The following is a 14,727-nucleotide window of genomic DNA, read 5'->3' as shown; positions in this document are numbered from 1 at the left end:
TAAAAATAGGTACCATTACTAAGAACTAAAAACAAGTAGATATACATGGAAAAAAGTCTGCCAGAACACACACCACTTAATAGTAGTTACCTTTGGGAATCAGGATTGTGGAAGGAAAGACTTTTATTTTTTTATTTAAACATTTTTGTATTGTTTATATTTGTTACAACGAAAATATATGATAGTCAACAAATATTTATTGAACTTCTATAGCACTGTATTTGGAATATATCAGTGAACAAAATAAAATGTCCTGTCTCCATGAAGCTTATATTCAGCTTCTGTTACACTGTAGTTCAAAAAACAGCTGAGGCATCTTTCATTTAAATTTAATTCAAATAACTGCAGCAGAAAAAAACAGAGGGAACTGCTTTCTCAAGCAGCATAAGTTACACTGAGCCGGACTTGTTTGTTTGTTTTTAAAGACTATGAGGACAAAAGACCCATGTGAAGGTGGAAAAAGGAATAAAACAAAAAAATTAAAACAGACTTTGGAGATAGATAATATTGCAATATGTAAACTATATTTATTTCCAATATAGCCATGTTTTATGATTTCAAGAAAATATCTAAAGCATGAATCACAAAACTTAAAAGTAAAGCAAGAATAGGGGTTAGTGTTTTTTTTGTGTGTGTGTGGTACGTGGGCCTCTCACTGTTGTGGTCTCTCCCATTGCGAAGCACAGGCTCCGGACACGCAGGCTCAGCGGCCATGGCTCACGGGCCCAGCCGCTCTGCGGCATGCGGGATCCTCCCGGACCGGGGCACAAACCCGCGTCCCCTGCAGTGGCAGGCGGACTCTCAACCATTGCGCCACCATGGAAGCCCGGGTTAGTGTTTTTATTTGTACTAGAACATGGTTTCTGTAGCACATTTGAGAGACTTTTTATTTTTATAACTTGAGTGTCAGATGACAGAAGGAGGAAGAAACCTATGAAGGAAATGAGAGTATAACAAAATACAATCTGAATCGGGGCTTTGAATCTTAGGCCAAATGGTTCAGCTAATGTTGAACAAAGTATTGTACATATTCCAGAGCAGGGGCATTTACTGCACTGCAACTGAATAAACCAGGTGGCCAAGTGATTGCTTCAAAATCTCCCTTTAATTAAAAATTGATTTGCTTCTTACAAGGCTGACTCATATTTCTGACTTTTTTATTAATGAATACATATAAATGTTTCAAATGTTTCCAGGTATATACATGAACACTACACTATTCATGGTGTGGTTTCAATCAGGTTTAATTTTTAGATGTTTGTAAGTTTATACTTGAAGATTTTCTTTGCTACATGATACATTTTTTCTGAATTTGATTTTGGATGCTGCAACAAAGTTTTCAAAATGCTATGAATACATTGTACTTGTTCAGTCATACTGAAGAGAACACTAGTTTCCAAGTACTCACCCAAAACAATTATAGCTACATTCCTATTGAATACAATAAATTATGCTATAAAGAGCTACTGTACTTATGAAGGTAAATTCTGTATCATATAGTCATTCAACTTTCATTCTGTTAATCTTAGATTCTGAAATATATACATATATATATTATACTCATATATAATATATTACATATACTAGATATCACATATGTTCTTTATATATTGTATGTATATGCTTTTTCTTCATTTATTTAACTAGTGAATAAGAAACAACCAAAATAACACCAGTGGAGAAGGATTTCTTAATAATATGCTTAGTGTATTTATTATTGCTATTTTTCAAATGTTAATACTTACCAGTTAAGCTTTCCACATTTTTCAAATCACATTTTCCTGGGAATGAGGTGAATTTTGTATTATAAAATGAATCAAAATACTCTTGATTCTTTTATACATGATTCTTCTAAAAGTTTCTTGGTGAAATCAAATAGTCATCCAAGAATCAGTAGACTTTTTAAAAAAAATTCTCTACGATCTTTTATTGTTAAGTTATATTTTTGTTTTTACCTCCTCAAAGCAGAAGCTCTATTTTATGGAATATGAACTAAATTGATATTGAAAATCCTGAACTCATTCCTAAAACTCTGAATTTATGAAACTCAAATTAATTGGACAAGTTGGAATGATTAATTTTGCTGAGGTGTTAGGAATCAGAAAGAGTAGGTGTTGATTCTCTTTCAATACTAAATTAATTCCATGTCAATGAAAAGACACACAAAATAGTTGCCTGTTGTTTAGTAGCCTTCAATAAAGGCTACCACGGGAAAGGAAAAGAGAAATAAGTAACAATTACTGAAGACCTAAATTTTCCAAGAATTGATACAAATGTTTTTCCTTAATTCTTACAGCAGTATTATGACAAAGGAAATGTTATTTAACCATTTAGAGGTGAGGGAAAGTAACTTTTTCAATGTCACACGATTAGTAAGTGGCTGTGTGGTTCAGCCAGGATTTGTGACTTCAGAACTCAGTTCTTAATGACTGTACTCTGCTGCCCATTTGATTGGTCTTAACTTCCTTTTGTCTCCTTGATTACTGTTAATTTCCTATTTTCATGTTTCTTTTTCTTTTCCCCCCATTTCCCTTCTTTCTTTCCTTTTCCAATACGAATGGAGAAAGGCAAGTAAACAACAAATATTCCTTCACTGCATTGGGAAAAATACATCAAGGATATCCTAGATATTTTGCCTTATTTATTTTCAAATTCCTTACGGTAAGGGAGGAATCCTAAAACAGTAATCCTAAAAGGTTTTATCATTTAGGTACTTGCAGGAAATAGATGGGATACTCAAATTGGATAATTTGAGGAGATTTTTTTCAAAAGAGACTATTTTAAAAGTATCATCAGGATATAGGGAAACTACATGAGATAGTGCAGTAAGAGTTGGGCTCCCTTGCCAGTGCTAGGCCTGCAAGGGGTGGAAGGCTATGGGGGTGAGGCTGGGTTTGTGGCTTCCTGAACCTAGGGACTCAGAAAGCTTTGTGGAGAGGGCCGTCTGACAGGTACTCTGATCTTCAGTCAATGGATGCAAATAGATGCAGGATGGTGGAACCAGTTCCCATAGCTCTCTACCTTCTTACCATTTCCTACTAGGGCTCTCTTGGTAGCCTCCACCCAAAGCTGACAGGGAAAGAAGCCTGTGATGCAGTCAGTGCAGGTCAGACTCCTAAGGCATAGAGCTGGCTGAAGAAGAGTGGAGAGAGAGCCTAGAGAGGCAAACAGAAGGCATCCAGCACAAGGTCCAAATTGTGATGAGAAGAAGCAGTGCAGCTACTCAAGCTAAGGGGTATTTCCTTGTTTTCCAAAAGCTTTCATTTTTGCTAATATCAGAAATAGCTTTCCCTGATTAATCCCATCAGTATTCATGTAATTTCTTTGTACAAATTGCAATGACTTTAAATATTTTAATGTGTTCCTGGTTAATTTATCATTTCTTTCATGCGTATCATTATTTCTAAGTTTTTGCAGTGTGTATATGTTATGTATGCTACTACTGAATCAGAAATGGGCAGCCTGGGGCCTCTTAGGTCAGATGGCTAGGCCCTGGTACTACAAAACACAATGTTTAGAGTAGCTATGGCCCCGAGACCATACTAGCCTCAGGCAGCCTGTACCACACAAAGCTTAAGAATAAGGGCACTGGGGCTCCCCCGGTGGCGCAGTGGTTGAGAGTCCGCCTGCCGATGCAGGCGACGAGGGTTCGTGCCCCGGTCCGGGAGGATCCCACATGCCGCGGAGTGGCTGGGCCCGTGAGCCATGGCCGCTGAGCCTGCGTGTCCGGAGCCTGTGCTCCGTAACGGGAGAGGCCACAACAGTGAGAGGCCCGTGTACTGCAAAAAAAAAAAAAAAAAAAAAAAAGAATATGAGATTCAAGGAAACTGACCATGTCTTTTCTTGCTCTTTACATACTTAGCACTTAGTAAATGCTTGTCATGTTGTATATATTCCAGAAATGTTTAATTGATAAATGAATGAAAAATTGTTTTTATAAGAATCAGTTATTCTTAATATTACACTAGAATTTTCAAAAATCCTGTCTTAGACTCCATGCAAATGTATATTTGGTTATATTGATTATGTTAACCAATATATCTAATAATGCCTGGCAGAGGAAAAAAAACCTTATTTATGGATAAAAACTAGCTTTATTCAGTGGACTGAATCCAATACACCCTCTACATCTGCTGTTCCTTTTTTTTTTTTTAATTTATTTATTTTATGTTTGGCTGCTTTGGGTCTTCGTTGCTGCACGTGGGCTTTCTTTAGTTGTGACGAGCAGGGGCCACTCTTCCTTGTGGTGCACGGGTTTCTCATTGCGGTGGCCTCTCCTGTTGCAGAGCACGGGCTCTAGGCACACGGGCTTCAGTAGTTGTGGCTCGTGGGCTCTAGAGCGCACACTCAGCAGTTGTGGCACATAGGCCTAGTTGCTCTGCAGCATGTAGGATCTTCCCGGACCAGGGCTCGAACCTGTGTCCCCTGCATTAGCAGGTGGATTCTTAACCACTGTGCCACCAGGGAAGCCCCATCCCCTGTTCTTAAGACTTCTTAATAGCAGTGTGTCATTAGTATTACTGCAACTCCTTTTTAAAAATCATTAACTTATTCACAGGGAACACAATGAAAAACTCACAGAAGAAAAAAAAAAAACGAAACAGTTAAACCAGGTTAAAAGATTCATCAAACCTAAGAAAACTAAAAATTTTTCTACCTATCCTCAACTAAAGCAGATATCTTCTTTCCCATTTTTGCCCACTGCATCTACCTGATTTAATGTTTATTTAGGAGTATCTTCCTCTTAACATTACCAAGGATAGATTTAAAGCAAAACAATTTTAATCAAATTCACGTGCAGATTATATGGGCTCCAGTCAATTCCTCTTATCATAATTGACCAGAACTGTGGTACTGCCGTGCTTTATAGAATTTTAGAATAATTTTCTCTGATGCACATTTCATATCATTATGAAATAATATGGCCTATTTAAAAATATGTTTTATAAAACCAATACCCTCTCCTGTCTTATTAACTCTTGAGAGACTGGACAGTAAAAATTTTTAAAAGACATGTATTTCCATCTTTTGGGCTTTGAAATTTCCTTCATATTGGAAATTGGAGAAAATATTATTAAATTTAACATGTGTTTGAATGTAGTTTTACTTATCCAAAATCTTTTTAAAGTAATGCAAATCATATATATCATCTGCAGTTATCTTTCAAAATACCTCATTAGAAAAGTTATAGTCAAAATTAGCAAAAGTGGTTAAGTTCAAAATACAAGGAATTTTATAGCAAAACTGAAAATGCCTATCATGTTTTAAGTTTGCAAATCATCTTTAAAAATTTTAGATGTATCATACATCATAAAAGCATGTAAAATCAGTCCAGAGAATAAAAATAACAATAGAATGAATGTTGATAAAGCCATTAGCCTAAAATATAAAACATTGCTAGTATTTTAGAAGGTCTTTTCATGTCCCTCCCAGATTGAAAATCTTTCTTTCACCCATCCGAAGAGGTAACTACTATCCTGACCTCTCAGCTAAATATTCTCTAACTTTTCTTTATAGTTTGTATCACCCATCCCTGAGCAATTTCATGCTTCTTGTTTAGTTTTGAAAACCTGAGTAACAAACCTGAACCTAGATGTATACAAAAAGGGCTATATTGCCACTGTTACATATACCTTCCAAGGAGAATAGCAACTGAACTGCATTTGTATGTTATAATCTTGCTTCAGCTTCCCTGAGAGTGTAAATGAGCCCTTTTTTAAGAAGTCGGTGACCAAGGCCATAAGTGAATAGGCAAAACATCTGTCAGGACAGTCAACTGTAGGTCAACTTGGAAGATACAGACAATGCAAGGCAGACAAACTTACAAAAGATCATTACTTAATAATATCATCAATATAGCCAAAACATAACAGGAATATTTATATGTTTAAATATATATATATGTATATTTCTCTGAAGTATATAAAAATATATACACACTATATTGCATCATTGCATACATGCAATGGGAAGTGATTAGGTCCTGAGAATTAAACCCTTATGAATGGGACTAGTGCCCTTGTAACAGAGGCCCCAGAGAGATTCCATGCCCCTCCCACCACGTGAGGTTATAGTGAAAAACAGTTCTCTATGAGGAGGTGGGCTCTCACCAGACACTGAATTCACCTGCACCATGATTTTGGACATCCTAGCCTCCAGAACAGTGAGAAATAAATTTCTGTTGCTTATAAACCACACAGCCTGTGGTATTTTGTTATAGCAGCTCAAATGGACTAAGACAAATATATATTTATTTGTTTTAGAAAATTAGAAAGAGCCTCTGGAATTTAAAAATATGATAGCAAAAATGAAAAACTCGATAGAGGAGTTAAGGAAATCTTCCGGAAAATAGAGCAAAAACAATAAGAAATGAACCCTAGGAGAGAAAAGATTAAAAAAGTAGAATATCAGTTTAGGAAATACTGCATCCAAATAGTAGGCATTCTAAAAAGCAAAAACAGAGAAAAAGGAGAAAGAGAAAGTATAAATGAAATAATTCAGGAACATGACCCAAAAAGAAAGACATGAGGTATCTTGTGTCCAACACATATATATATATAAATACAGTCACGCCAAGGCACATTATCATGAAATTCCAGAATACTTGAGACAAAAATAAGATATTATAAACTTCCATAAATAAAAGAATGATCATACAAAAAGATAGGGGATTAAGGTTTCTTCAGATTTTTCAGTAGCAACATTGGAAACAAAAAGACACTTGAACAATGCACTTCAAATGTCTGAAGGAATATGATTTCCAATTTAGAATTTCAGAGCCAGCCAAACTATCATCGGCTATGAAGTAGAATAAAAATACTTTAAGACACAGAAAAATGCAAAAATTTTCTTCCCCACATTCTTTCTGAGGAAGCAACTGAAGTAAACAAGGGCCACTAACACAGAAGAGAGGTGAAATGAATCCCCAGGATGTTGGTGAAGCGAGATCTCAAGATGATATCTGTGTATCTGGTGAAGAGTATAGCAAGTCCAATTTAGAGAAGGTAAAAACATCTCTGGGAGAGACTTTGGAATTGAATTGTTGATAAGTAGTTAGAACATTAAGTTAAAAAAAAATTTAAACTCTAGGAAAATATAAAGTCATCCCTGAAAAGTAATCCTCATTTATCTTATGGCTCAGATATGAATATATGAATATATATAATTGATATAACCTAAATTTCTATAAGACTAAATTGGAGGAAAACAATAGAAAGTGTACATGTTGTAGGGGAGGCAGGAGAAAGAAGAGACCTAAGGTCTCCTCTTCCATAGCAAGAAGTCAATAGATAATGTCCACATATGATTTAGAAATATAAAAGATAGCAAAATAATAAGCTAAAAAATTAAAAGTGTTGTCTCTGGGAAAGGGGAAATAATTATAGATGGGAGTGGGGCACAACAGTTTCTAAAATTCCTTGAGAACTAATTGATTCTTTAAATTACGTATAATTTTGGCAAAAAGAAAAGCTCAAGAGGAGATATATAATTTTTAAAAAGAAAGAAAGTGTATCCTGTGTGCTCTACAGAGAATCCAGGACTGAAAGTCTGAGGTCTGGTAGCACCAGAGGTGACTGAGAGAAGTGGAAGGATGTTCAGAAGGTCAATATACAATATATCGTTCTCAAGTTTAGATTCCTATTTTAACCTCAAGTTATCAAATCATTTTTTCGCTCTTAAGCTGACTTCCTTCACCATCTTCTTTAGGCAACTCATCATCTAATTCTTATTCCCATTCCACCTTAATTAGGTTGCTAATGGTATTAAGATGTAATATAGCAGTTAAGGGCATAAACTTTAGAATCAGAAAAACTGACTTTAAATTCTAACTTGATCCTTTATTTGTTATATGGTCTTTGGTGAGTTAATTAACACCTCTGAGCTTTAGTTTTCTCTTTTGTGAAATGAATAATAATGGCCACCTCTAAGGGCTAATGAGAGGATTAAATGAAGCAATATATGTAAAGATGCTGAGTACACTGGCATGTAATGAGTGCTCAGTTACTATCAATAAACTCTAGAAGAGTATTACTGTTAGAATCAATATTTTAATTTAAGTATGAGACAATTATTTGAAATCATTATGGGCATTTTGTGCTTCCTTTTAAACTACTCATCACGATTCATTGTTGGATCATGGAATCAATTCAGTGGATCATTATTAACATTTTAAAAACTATAAAACAGAGTAATAAGGAATAGACCAAGGTACTTTGTACTAAGAAGGATTTATTTAAATGTTTGAGAAAGATTGGCCTAAATGTTGATGGGAGGGAAGCATGCTATTTGAAGTTTCGTAGTGTTTCTCTCCTTTTAAGTAAAAGAACAGTTATGGAAAAATAAAGATGATATAAATAATTGTATATGTTTCTCAAATTCTTTGCTACAATAATAAATTATAATGAAAGTCTAGGGTCAAGTCCATGTTTACAATAGGTTAACTCCTACTTTTCAGGACTACCAAAGTCCAAAAAGGAACTTTTTGGAGTTCATTGCATCCTAGCTCATCTTTTATACCTAGGAATAAAATTCTGAAGTATTAAAAACAAGTTTAGTTTATAAAAATGTCTTTAACAATATTTTTATATTTTAAAAGAATCAGGGAATTCCCTGGCTGTCCAGTTGTTAGGACTCCGTGCTTCCACTGCCTGGGACCTGGGTTTGATCCCTGATCGGGGAACTAAGATCCCACAAGCCCTGCAGTCTGGCTAAAAATTAAAAATTAAAAAAATAAAAAATGAAAGAATCAGATATATTTTTATTACCCAGACCTTGGTTTTTAAATACAATTCCCTAGTGAAAGGAACCAGGTTTCCTTGGAGAAATAGCTGGTTTTCCACAACCATCTGGGGGAATGGAAAGTATAAGAAGAACCTAGAAAAATTTGTGCAAGAAAATACAGATTGCTCAAATATTGATGAGCCACATTAAAAGAACTCACAAGCCAGTTTGAAGAGGTTCCCATTGGTTAAATCTAGGACAAATTATGAATCAAAAAAATATTGGAAAAATATTATCCTTAGGCTGGGATACAGAAAATATAAAATAAGCGTGAAACATCTTATAGTAATATATTTTGATAAAACTATGTGCTCTCCAGCCTGAGTTTCTGGTCTTACGAGAGCCACATCTTTGTTTATTCTACCTTTAATGGATTCCCATTGTCCTTAATATAAAATTTACAGCTCGGTGCTCTGTGACCGCCTGGAGGGGTGGGATAGGGAGGGTGGGAGGAAGGGAAACGCAGGAGGGAAGAGATATGGGAACATATGTATATGTATAACTGATTCACTTTGTTATAAAGCAGAAACTAACACACCATTGTAAAGCAATTATATCCCAATAAAGATGTTAAAAAAAAATTTAAATCCCTTGGTTGTTTGCCAGGGATCTCTAGCCAAGTTCATCTTTTGCCACATCTCCCCTGTGCTCTGTGCTCCAGTCATTCTCCCCTTTAGAAGCCTTCACACAATCTTTTTTTCTCTGACTAGTATACTGTCCCCTTTACTACTGTCCCCCTTCTACCTAGTTAAATCTGGAAAAAACTTTTTCAGATTTCAGCACAGTGGTGCTCCTTCAGAGAGGTGAATTGACTATATAGGGTAACCACAATAGAATTGGGCCTGCCATAGAGAGTTCGCTTGCCTTCTGGTCCAATATGCTTTCACAGTTTTCTTTCATATTAAATTACTTTATGAATTTAACTCCAAATAAATGCAGGAAAAAAAAGCAACATTCCAATAACCCTAACAAATTAAACTTTTTTCATTTGTTTAAGCTCGTCTTATTCTTATCTATTTGTGCATGTACATTTTACATAGTTGTCATAATTGTGCAGATCAACTTTTATATTCTGCTTTAGTTTTTATTCACATATTTTAAGCATTTTCCATGATGTTTCATAGGTTAGGTATTTATTTTTATTATTCTTATCTCCTGCATTCATTCATCATTAGAACCCACAATATTTTGAGTACTAGGCATGCTAATGTGCAGAAGCAGAAGTAAATCATTGCTCTAGGGGAGTTTATGTCTAGTTTACATTAGTCAGACATTTTGCTTTCTATCTTTTATTAATATTATTATTATTAGTCTATATTAATAAGATAATATATTCTCCCGTGCTTTGTGAATTAGGCTAAGTAGCCTCTTTTCCCAAATAGTCCCATTGATAAATTGCACTGACTGTTACTCTAATTTCTCCTCATAAACTTTCCCTAGGAAATCTCATCTGCTTTCCTGACCTTAAATGCTAAACATTCACCGGAGTCTCCCCAAACTTAATCTCTACTCTATACTTCTACTAAAATCTTCACTGAATGTTTTGAAGACACCTCAAATGCAATTATTTCTCCAACAGAACTCCTTATCTCCCTCCACAAATCTTCCATTATGTTCTAAATTAATGGTATCATTAGGTACCCAATTGTCCAAGTAAAAACTTAAATTTATCCTTGAGTCTCTCCTCATTTCTCATCATATATCTAGCTACTAGGTCCCATTTCTTCAACATTTTAAACATCTCAATTTTATCTCTTTTTCTCCACTCTCATCACTTTAGTTCATGTTCTACTTATCTCTCCTCTATGCTTACAATAGACTTTTAAATGGTTTCTGCTTTCTCTGCTGCGGTTTTTAAATCTTTCTTCCTCTTTACTGATAAAAATTCTCTTTCTAAACCCCAAATGTGGTCAAGTGATCTCCCTACTTCTAAACTTGCAATGGTTTGTTCATTATCTGACACCATCACCATAATTTGTTGAGTACCTGGTATATATATCCTAGGCCTTCTTCTAAGTACTTTATATATATTATTTCATTTAATCCTCACATCAGCCTTTTTGGAGTGGTCACTATTTTCATCCCAGTTTTATGAATGAGAAGACCAGGGCACAGAGAATTTAAATAATTTTCCCAAGTTTACAGCAGTAAGTGGCAAAGCCAGCAGTTTGAATCTGGAGTCATTGCTCTTAATATTACATTACAGCTGCCTTTCAGAAATACAATAATCCCAAACCTCTTAATGTGGCTTACATTATTCTTCCCAGTTGGATCCAAAACCCATCCATCCATTCATTAATATTTATTAAGTACCAAATGTAATTGGAAATTTAAAAAAAAAACTTCCTTCAAAGAGTTTATGTGTTGGTGGAAAATAATATGAGGAAAATATTAAAGGGAAAATTTTGCAATTAAGTAGTATAACTCAATGAAATAGAAATAGTCTTAATTCTATGTGAACAGAGTGAAAAGCTTCAACTGGGCTGAATTTTCCTTCTTCATACTTTGGTCATTATTCTTGGTTTTGGGGTTTGGAATGAGTCCGTGGGTTTGGAATGAGTCCTTCCTTGACTATATGACAAACTATAGTTTCTTCAAGATGCCACTAAATTGGGCTTCCCTGGTGGCCCAGTGGTTGGGACTCCGTGCTTCCAATGCAGGGGGCACGGTTTCAATCCCTGGTGGGGGAAGTTCCACATGCCGTGAGGTGTGGCCAAAAAAAAAAAAAGAAAAAAGATGCCACTAAATTGTCTCTGCCCTATTGGAACATACTGGATTCTCAGCACAGAATTGGCATTCCTCCTTCGTCCATCTTACATGGTACAGAGTAATACTAGATAGTCTGTTGAATTCTCATTGCTTATTTATGGGGCTGTCCCCCACCTCAACCCCAGACTCTAAACAAAGATCAGTCTTATTTTTCTTTGTATTCCTTTTTATTACATCTAGCACTGGGTATATACTATCAATAATTGTTTAAACCATAAAAAAAAATGACAGCAGTCAATACTGTTTACTACGTGCCTGGTTTTCTTTTAACATGGATAAATGGATAGATGAATGAATGAATAAATGAGAGAAATAGTCTGGAGAGAGGCTGACTGGTTAAAGCCGTGCTTCACCGATTCTCAGAGTCACCACTAGCTTCTGCTCTCTTTGCATTGTAGTAGGCAGAATTCCAAGATGGCCTTCATGATTCTTGCTCCCTGGTTATTCATGTTCTGTGTAGCTTGAACCTGTAACTTGCTGCTAACCAATAGAATATGGCAAAGGTATAGATTTGCAGATGCAATTAAGGTTTTGTATAAATTGACTTCAATTAATCAAGAGATATTATCCTGGGTGGGCCTAACCTAATCAGGTGAGCCCTTTAAAAGAGAGTCTGAGACTATGAGGGTTAATTTTATGTGTCAACTTGGCTAACCTATGGTGCCCAGTTGTTCAGTCAAACACCAGTCTAGATGTGGCTGTGAACGTTTTTTAAAGATGTGATTAACATTTAAATGTTAGTAGATTTTGAGTAAAGCAGATTACTCTCTGAGATGTGTTTTTTCCAACACGAACAATTCTCCAATTCTCAGTGGACAGTGACTGGGTGTCCTACGAATTTAACTCAGTTCTGACACTACCTGGAGGTAGCATCGGATCCCATAGGTTAAAGGTTCAGTCCCACAAGTCTGCCCTCACTTCAGATGCCAATCTCAAAGTCCAGGTTGTCACCTGTGCTTCTGACCAACCTATAAATTGGAGAGTCCCACAACCCCCTCCTCAAGTTTGATTAATTCACTAGAGCAGCTCACAGAAACATTTACTTATGTTTACTAGTTTATTATAAAGGATATTAAAAAGGGTACAGATGAATAGTCACGTGAAGAGGTACAAAGCGTAAGGTCTGGGAAGGTCCCAACTGCAGGAGCTTCTGTCCTTAGGGAACTAGGATTCTCCACACTCCCAGTGATTTCAGACACACGCAACAGTAAGTGGCAGCTTGCAGCAAGCAGCCCTGAGCAGTAGCTGGAAGCAAGATCTTAGTTCCCAGTCTGGGAGTCCTAACTGCTAGACCACAGAGGTCAGCGGCTAGGACCTAAACCCCCAGTTCTTGCCTGCCTTGTCGGGAAAGAATTCAGGTGAGGAGGCAGAAGCTAAAGAGAAAAGTAAAAAGTTTATTGGAAAAGCAGAGTACATGCAGAAAGAGGTACAGGCGAACTCAGAGAGAGAGTCTCGCCTTTGGAAAGTTTCAATCCTTCATAAGGGGGCAGTTGTCCAGGTCTTTGTCTTCCTTCTGGGCAATCATCTTGCTTTGTCCCCCCTGGCTAATTTGTCTCAGGACCCTCCCCTTAGGTGCACACACACCTCTCAGCCAAGATGGATCTCGATGCAAAGGAGTCTGGGGGAGTCAAGACTCATGGCCTGGTGTTGTTCCCTGACTTTTGAGCCCCAAGGAGCCTTTCTGTGCACGTGTAGTGTTTCCCTTGCCCCAAGGAGGGGAGAAGCGGAGATCCCTTGATCCTTTACTCAAACAAGGTTTTTCCCCTCTTTGTTCTTGCCATGACTGTTACCTTAAGGCATCCACAATAGATGAAGTTTGGCTATTTACCCCTGTCCCTGTGGTAGCTTCCATTTCACAGAGTAAACAGGAGGCTGATTTTAAATGTCTTAACCTGGAGCCCATCTAACTCCTGTCTCAGGAAATGTAAATAGGAGACTAGTTTTTAAGTGTCTGGCCTGAAGCCCCCTTTTTCCTGCCCTATGAAATGTAAACTGGAGGCCAGGTGTAAATGCTTAACCTGCAGCCCATCTATCTCCTGCCTCACCAGCAGGCAGATGTGTTCACCAACCAGGATAACCATCAAATGTCTCTGTTCAAGAATTTTTACAGTTTTAATTTCCAGCCTCCCTGTTCCTCCTTTCTCTTTCCCAGAGGTCAGGGGTGGGGCTGAAAATTCCAACCCTCTGTTCAGATCCCTTTGTCTTTCTGGCAACCAGCCCCATCCTGAGGCTATCTAGGAGCCCCACCCTAAGTCAACTCATTAGCAAATACGCTGGTGTTACATCTCCTTAATGAATAACCAAAGACATTCAAACCACTCAAGTTGATGTGGCAGTCTTGAGTCTGAGGGCAGCCTGGAGACAGAATTCCTTCCTTTTGGGGAAACCTCAGTCTTTTAAGACCTCAACTGATTGGAGGAGATCCACCCACAGGAGGGAGGGTGTGGTATAATACATATTGTGAAAGAAATTATGCTGTTTTAAGCCTCTAAATCTGTGGTAATTTGTTTTTTATGAAGCAAGAGAAAAATAATACAAATTTTAAATAACTTACCATGCTCAAGTAAGGATCCTGGTGATTGATATTTTGATTATTGTGGTTTTTTTTTTTTTTGGAGGGACATGTCATTTCATTTCAAAAATTACAGTTTTTAAAAAATTATAAAAGGTAATACAGGCACTTGAAAAAATATATATAAAAGAAGCCAATTCCCCCTCCTCTCACAAATAAACAGTTCTGCAGCTTATTTCTCTTAATGAGATATGTGGAAGTTTTCCATCTTTGCGCATATAGATGTACTACTTATTTCAAAGGTTCCCAAACATTCTTGGTTCATTGCATTCTCAGTAACTCAGTAGTCACTACACTGCCCAAATAAATACCTAATGATTCTGTTTATTAAGTAGTTAGATCTAAAAACTTAAGAAGCATTTATGTCATAACAACTCAACATATATGTGAAAAATAAATAAGTATAAGCTAGTAGAAAGAATACTTTAATCTCATTCTTAAATAATCCAATTTCTAGCTAATGGGATGTGCCTATCCATTGGTCACTACACACCTCTCTTGGAATCACAGAGAACATTACCACCCTCATTTCCTGTTTCATATTGATTTTTGCTTTATTGTTACATTAATTGCTAAAAGCCCATGCTTGCAAAGATGCGAAATCA

The sequence above is a fragment of the Delphinus delphis genome, chromosome 4 (assembly GCF_949987515.2).
Source record: "Delphinus delphis chromosome 4, mDelDel1.2, whole genome shotgun sequence".
Lineage (NCBI taxonomy): Eukaryota > Metazoa > Chordata > Mammalia > Artiodactyla > Delphinidae > Delphinus > Delphinus delphis.
The sequence above is the reverse complement of the archived record's forward strand: the minus strand, read 5'-3'. Positions refer to the sequence as shown.